At 40.9% G+C, this 7,310-nt stretch overlaps 1 long non-coding RNA gene across 1 annotated transcript in view; it reads left to right on the forward strand.

The window, feature by feature from the left end:
* LOC106852400 (uncharacterized) overlaps positions 1–7,295 on the forward strand; it is a 79,189-nt gene extending 71,894 nt beyond the window's left edge. The window contains exon 12 of the long non-coding RNA XR_015807681.1: positions 91–7,295. This is a non-coding gene — a long non-coding RNA (uncharacterized LOC106852400). The remainder of the gene's footprint in view (positions 1–90) is intronic.
* Positions 7,296–7,310: the final 15 nt, after the last annotated feature.

Below are 7,310 nucleotides of genomic sequence, written 5' to 3' on the forward strand. Positions count from 1 at the left end.
TATCTTGGAGTGTGTTTTGTTCAAGAATGATACAAAGAAGCTGACACATTTTATTCTTATGGGCTTATATGTCTTTTCTGTTTTGTCCAGACAGTTGTCTAGCCACTTCTCACAGACTCTGACAGGAGAGGATGATGTTAACAGCTCAGTAAGTACCAGTGTGAATGAAGTGGCTCACAGAAGCAACAGGATCTGGGATACAGCAGAAAACACTGTACCAATGCAGGCAAGTCTTCAGCTTTTGTCAGTTCAATATTCAGAATTCAGGTTTTCTGCCTGCTTTTACATCCTCCTTTAATTTGCTCATGCTGTTGAATTAAACTTCTAGCTGAAACACTTGATTTCTCAATCTATCACTAGACCCAGATATGAAACTTCATATAAAATTTTGAAGGAAATTACTTCACCCTCAGCCCAAACAATGACAAGCACTGTTGACCCAAGCAAAGGGCTAAATAAGGATTGATGAGGTGTGGCAGGACCATGCTTTGGGTAGTTCTTTCTGCAGCTTCCTCCTATAGAAAGCTGCAACAATCTGAAATGTCAAGTTCCCTATTTTACATTTGAGGAGGACAGGTTGAAACTGTCTCTAAGTGGCAAAAAACACTCGAGTAAGAGCTTGTTTCTTTAAAAGAATTCAAACAGGACCATGTGTGAATTATAATGCAACTGTTAAAAACTGTGGAATCCACGAAAAACCTCCCTAAGTAAGTGAAAGACATATCTACATTTTTTTTGTGTGTTGAAAGAAAGAAACACTGACAATGTCAGGAAATTTTAAGGTACTCCCTCCTCCTAGGCACTTAAAGATCTCATGTATGTAAAGCAGCTCTTTCCTTCACAGCCATACTGTTAACTCATTAAAAGACCCAAATAATTGACTTCTACCCAGCTGCCCTGCTGTATGATCCCGCAGTGAAGTCATAGCCTCCAGTTTGGACCATCATGCAGCTGCCATAGAAACAGCTTTAGGTGTCACAGGCTCATCTTGAATTCACTGGAGACATTTGGCTCATTAATGCAAATGTCAAGGAAAATGCATCAACGTAAGAGAGCTTTAATCAGGGACTGAAATTTTTTAGAAGTATCCTAATGTGGGGTTTTCTTCTGCAAAGAAAGAAGATGTGGAAGTTCTCTGTGGGTTCATTTAACACAATGAGGTTCTTTCAACTTCCCCATGGGGTAGATTGGTTGTCTGTGCTTTGTGCTGCTGGCTGGTGTTTGGGGATCCTCCTCAGACCAAAGAACAATCTCTTCCATCCTCCCTACACAGATCATGAAAACTTCAATGCTGGCAATGTCAAACAGTGAGAAAAGAAAACTCTTGGAAAAAGATTCCACAGAACAATGCTGCTGTGACCTGGAGTAGGATGGAAGGGCCTCGTAGCCATCTTTTGTTGTAACCCCATGACTGTACAATATCCAAGATAAAAAATGTTCTATTTCTAGTCTGTAGCAGCCAAAGGATTTTAAAAATATTTTATTTCAACTGAAATTACAGAATTGATAGCAAAGAAAGCAAATTGTAATGAATTTTAGTTCCTCTCAGCCAGCTTTGAAATATATACATAAGAGACTAGGTCAATTAGCACTTTCATTAGCTCATTTACAAGCCCATATGTATAAAATATAAGATACATATAATTTTCTACATTTATATCTCATCTCCCTGATTTGGGGTTTTCTGCACAAACAGAGCACTTTTTCCACTGCCAGGTCTTCTCCTGTGCCCACAATGCCTCCTACAGCTCCTTCTGCTGAGGTTTTTCAGCACTTGGGAGCAAATTCCATTCCCTTCTCATGTGGAGAGAGTTATGATCTGAGAAAGGCTTTGTCCAACAACAGGAAGGCTGTAATTGTTCATACAGTATCCGGGAAAGATATGCATGAGCTTCCTGAGTTAATGAAATCCTAAAGGGTTTGTTATAAAGTTTCAGTCACTGCCAGTCATTTTGAAATGTCACCCTGTGTAGGCTCCTGCTGGGATGTTACAGAGGGAGTTTTGCTTTCAATTACATTGCACAGCTGACACATTCTGCCTTGTTCTCTAACCTTCCTCTAACATGCCAGGAGTGGGTCACTACAGGCACCAAAATAATGGATGAGAGGTTTGGTCCAAACCTCTGATGTATAAAGTTCCTTCACAAGTTCCATTGGCAAGAAGCAAAAATGGAGGAATCACTACAAAGCAAAGCTGAATGTTTATTTTCTGCCAGAACAATACCAAGGTCAGAGCCCAGGAAGCTCTGCCATGTGGTTGAGATACTGAGGTAGCAATGTGGGGCTTCGGTTACACCCATGATTGTCTTCATTGACCAAATTCCTTTGAAAGGTAAATCTCATGAACTACACAGGAGACCTCCTTTTCCTTCCTGTTAGCTATGGCAGGAGCTGAACAATTGCATGTTGGCAAGGAGGTTCTTTTATTTTGGATTGTTCATTTCTGCCTGAGGCAGGGCACTGCTGTTGGATCAGCTGGCTGAAGGACTGGTGTTTGGAACACCTTTTTCAGAAGGTCTTTGGATCAGGTTCCAGATGCTCCCCAATGGATGATGATCAACAGTTTCCCATTATAGGTTCATTAATTTTTAGTTCTTTAAAAATTAACACACATAATTAATGTCTTGAGTGTTATACAGTGAAACTAATCAGTGACTTTCCTGCCCAGGTAGCATCCACAAATGTTGATTTGGTTTGCAGTTAAGTCTGATTTGTTAACTTGGTTTAACTGCACATCATCCAGCTAATGTGCTGCTTGTCAACACAGATCTCTGGTGCAGAGGCATTGCTCAAAATACAATGATAGGAAAAATATTTCCTGTTCAGGAGCACTGTCTTTTACAAGGATGACTGCTTGGAAGATTTGGTTTCCCCCTTGGAATGACTCTTTTGATGGAAATTCAGATACTCCTGATCCTTACCCTTTTAGTAACTGCACAGCTCTGGTATAAATGACCACGTGTCTGTGGGGACCAGCAGTGAAACTGCCAATTCATGGGGCAGAAATCAGCAGCTGTCAAATGGTGTAAATTCTCACTACTATTCTGTAGCAAGATTTATATCAGAAGCCTCCTGAGTTCATATTTCAGCTGTAATTAGAGACTCAGGTTAGGCTTGGCCCACACAAACAAGTGCAATAAAGAGAGAACAATTGATACCCAAAACTAAGAAAACTACCCATATCTTTCCTGCTCTCCTGAGCCACCTAACTCCCTGTTATTCTTAGCAACATATTCCTCCCACTGACAGCTTCCCAGGTAATAGTACAGTGGCATAATATTAACTGATGTATTTAAGTAAAAGAAGTTAGTTAATTTGATGTTTCTTTTTTGGCCTACGGTTCTGAGGAGTTCTGAAGATTTCACTGTGCCAATAAGCACAACATTCACTTCCCAAAATTTAATTACACCATGTAAGTGCAAGCATTCCTTAATGCTTTCTGAAGAGTAACTAGTAGTGTTCTGAAAAAATTGTGTAAATTGGCATTCTTTACTCAAAAAGGCTATGCATTCAGGACTGTTATCTGCCTGAGTGACAAATAGAAAGCTTTTATAATTTTTTAGTCTTATTAGTCCTCCAGGAACCAAGGGAAATAAGGAAAGCTTGGGAACACAGCCTCTCAGCATAACTATTTCATCTCATTCAATAGAATTGCTTATTCAGATATACTGGTTTATATTAGGGTAAAATCACTATAGCACAACAGATGTATGATTCAAATAAGGTGAAAGTGTTTAGTTTACACAGGTGAAATTTTTCTGGTAGTATTATCCAAAGAGTAAAGAATTCATCTTAATTCCCATATCCCAGTTAGGGGCACATATATCTGGAAGCTACAAACAAAAAAATGCATATTTTTACAAACTGAGCAGATGTAAAACAAGTTGTGGATAGAGATAAGACAGCTCTGAACAGGTCAGCTCTGAGCACAAAACTGCCACAGAGAAGGCTTCTTTCTATACCACCAAGAGCAGATGGGAAATAACCTCTACCCTGAGGGCTAGAAAAAACCTCTGATCCTGGAAAAAGTTAAGAAAACTCTCAAATAAAACCTGACTGACCTGCAGGCTACAAGCTGGCCTATAAAACATATCTCTGGAACCATTCAACAGAGAAAAAAGGGCATTTCATGTGTGTGCAAGCAAGAAGATAGAAGAACATACCACAATGTGGTGTATGGAGTGACTCACTGCCTTCAGAGAATACAAATCATATATTGGTGAATGGGAAGCAAGATCTCAGGAACTCTGATTAAACCACTCAGAGTCTCCCAAACTTAGCTTGCAGTAGGATGTGCAGGAGAGAGTAGAATCATCTAAAAGCTTGCTGTGCACTGGTTTGTTGGCATCAAGATGGCAAAGCAGAGCAACAGGGACTGAACTCAAAAAGAAAGGGGGAAAATGAATTTTTCTTTCAATGTCTCTATCTTCGGAATACCTGGAGATGGTAGCAAGCAGAAGGCTGAACTGCTGGCTTTTACACCAGATATATCCTCTTTAAGAGTTTCCTCTTTTGGTACTTGAAGAGGCAACCGATTGTAGAACAAATTTTGAATAGCAATGAAAGAGGGATCTTTGAGTATCTGCCACTCCTGCAAGTGACCTTTCAGCTAAGCAAATGCCTATTAAAATTATTTCTTTAAATGAAGGCAAGCAGAGTTTAGAGATAAGTCAAGCAAACCAGTCAAGAACAATGCAGCACTTTGAGTCCTGACAGCACGTCTGAGACAGAAGGCATATGGGTGTTGTCATCAACAGATGTCAGAGTTTGGATATTAGTGTCATTGTGTGGTGTAGTAGGTCTTTCAGGTCAATATAATGATTTTTGTCTGCACTGTCAGCTTTTTATTGTCACATTTAAATCATCTCTTTGTTCCATGCTCTGTGACTGCTTATTGATCCATAAGCTGATGTGAGCTGTGCACCAGGAAAGTCAGGGTTTTGGTAGAATAAGAAACTGGAAGTTGGTTAAGGCTCCCATGATTCTTGCCACACTCAATCAGAGAATGGAAAATGCTGATATCCAGAATGCTGAAGTATGCTCAGGAGTTGCTCTAGAATAACATGATTTTAAAGCTGTCAGAGCATGGGCACTCTGTGACCAGAGGATGTATTTTCTTGAGTCAACTAAAAATTGCTGCTTTCCTGTGGTGGGTACGTGCCCGCGGGAGTGCGTCGGTGTTGAAACAACTCGTGAGGTGTCGATTCGGTTTCGCTGGGGTGGGTGATGGCAACACAGAAAAACAATCCTCCTCCAGATCTGCTGATCCATCATCATTATCCCCATTGTGCTGTGTCAAGTGCAGAACCCAATGGTGAGGATCCCTTTTGAAAATTCTCTCTGTGGTTGGATGAAGCAGCAAATGCTGTTTTCTTTGATTTATGTTGGGAATTGTTGCGGAGCCACCCTGTGAAATTTTGTGCTGCTGGCAAGCTGCTGCACCAGCCAGTCCAATGAGAACATTGAAAATGAAGAATCTGAGCTGATGTGTACTGGTGAGTCCCATGAGAACCATCATAATGAAGAATATGAGCTGGGGCTAACCCTTAGACAAGGAGCTTCCTCCCCAGACTGCCAAAAGTGGTGCTGCTGTGGCAAATGCCAACCAACTTGGAAGCACCACGAGCAGCTCTTGCTGAAAGAAAAAGGGCAGTGCATCACAACCAGAATTGGTTTCAGCACCTGGTGCTGTCTGATTGCACCCTGAAGAAAGCCACCTCAAAGCATGACTCTGAAGGAAGGAAGCCCAAAAGATGTATCACCTAAAAAATGTGATGCTGAGTATTTTTCTGCCCCAGCCTTGTCAATTTTCTGCAGCCCTGAATTGCAAGGCTCTAGAAAGAGGCCACTGAATGTGTTTCATAACTCACCATTGAAGGCTTCATGGTCTGACCAGATCAAACACGCTCATTACAGACGATTCCAGTGACACAAAGCATTTACTGAAAAGCCCGGTGGGTTCTCTTTGTATTGTTCTTTTTAGCTTGAACCAAGGAATTACAATGAAAAGTACTTTTGCCGTTTTTGTGTAATATTTTTGGGCATTTCATTCATACTCACCGGAATTGTAATGTGGGACTTTGGCCTCCTGTTTGCTCTCAGCTTCAATCAGGCCTTGCCTCCTCCACCTCCTCCCCCCTGAACTTGTGTGAGTAGCTATGTTCTATAATGTGTAAGGCCAGAGTACATCTAAGGAGCAGCAAATTCAGGGTGAATTAATCTGTGCTCCAACACCTTTTCTGTTATCTATTTTTGTTCTATTTAGACATCTTCTATTTTTGTAGAAACAAGGTGAGAAGGATTGTAACAGGTGTGTTCTGCACTCCTTTCAACGAAGCTTTGTTCTTTTTGAGCTAACCCAGCAGTTTGCCATTTCCATTTCCCACATGCATTTTAAGATACATTGCTGGCAGATTATGGCATTTGTATTTATATCTTCAATTGAAAAATGCATTAATTGTGTTAATATTCATATTACAGCATCTTATATATCTAGAGTGGGAAAATACTACCATAGGCATTTATGCATTTCTGTTCTACCGTATGAACCAATTCTCCTTTTGAAAGTTACATTGAATTTTCAGTCATATTCCTATCCTTTCCTCACCTCTTTTGGTCCTTTCTCTTTCATCTGGTTTTGTAAAAATTTAAGCATTTTACTAATATAAAGCTGAACTAAAGGATCTTAATAGTTTTGTGCTGCCTGAAATTCTCACTGCCACTTTGTCATTTCACTTCATCTCTTCCGGATGATTTACCTGCTCTAATGAGGGTTATAGATGTTTCTACAATAAGGACCGTGTTGGGTATCTCAGGATGAGGTGGAGGGTACATGAACTAGGTGGTAGATCCCTGCTTTTATAGCAAAGATTAATTCTGCAAGAGGATAAATAAAGAATTTGGTCATTGTGGATGGGAAGGTGACAGTCTTCAGTATGATCTGCTCTCTTTGGCAGGCAGTTGCTTGGTCCTTGCACTAACTTAAGCTATGCCAGGGTAGGTTTAGGTTGGACATTAGGAAGAATTAGGAAGAATTTCTTCCCAGAAAAGGTGATTAGATATTGAAACGGGCTGCCCAGAGAGGCGGAAACACCGAGCCTGGAAGTGTTTAAGTAAAGACTGGCGTGGCACTCAGTGCTGTGGTCTATTTGACAATGTTGTGTTCGGTGACAGGTGGGCCTCTGTGATCTCAGAGGTGTTTTCCAACCTGATGCCTTCTGTGATTCTGTGAAAACAGCCGTGGAAAAATCTATGTCTGACGGTGCCGCTGCCTCCGCTGGCCTCGGGCAATTTGCTCCGAGCCCCGGGGC

Source organism: Sturnus vulgaris, chromosome 19, assembly GCF_052056855.1.
Source record: "Sturnus vulgaris isolate bStuVul1 chromosome 19, bStuVul1.hap1, whole genome shotgun sequence".
In the NCBI taxonomy this organism is placed as follows: domain Eukaryota; kingdom Metazoa; phylum Chordata; class Aves; order Passeriformes; family Sturnidae; genus Sturnus; species Sturnus vulgaris.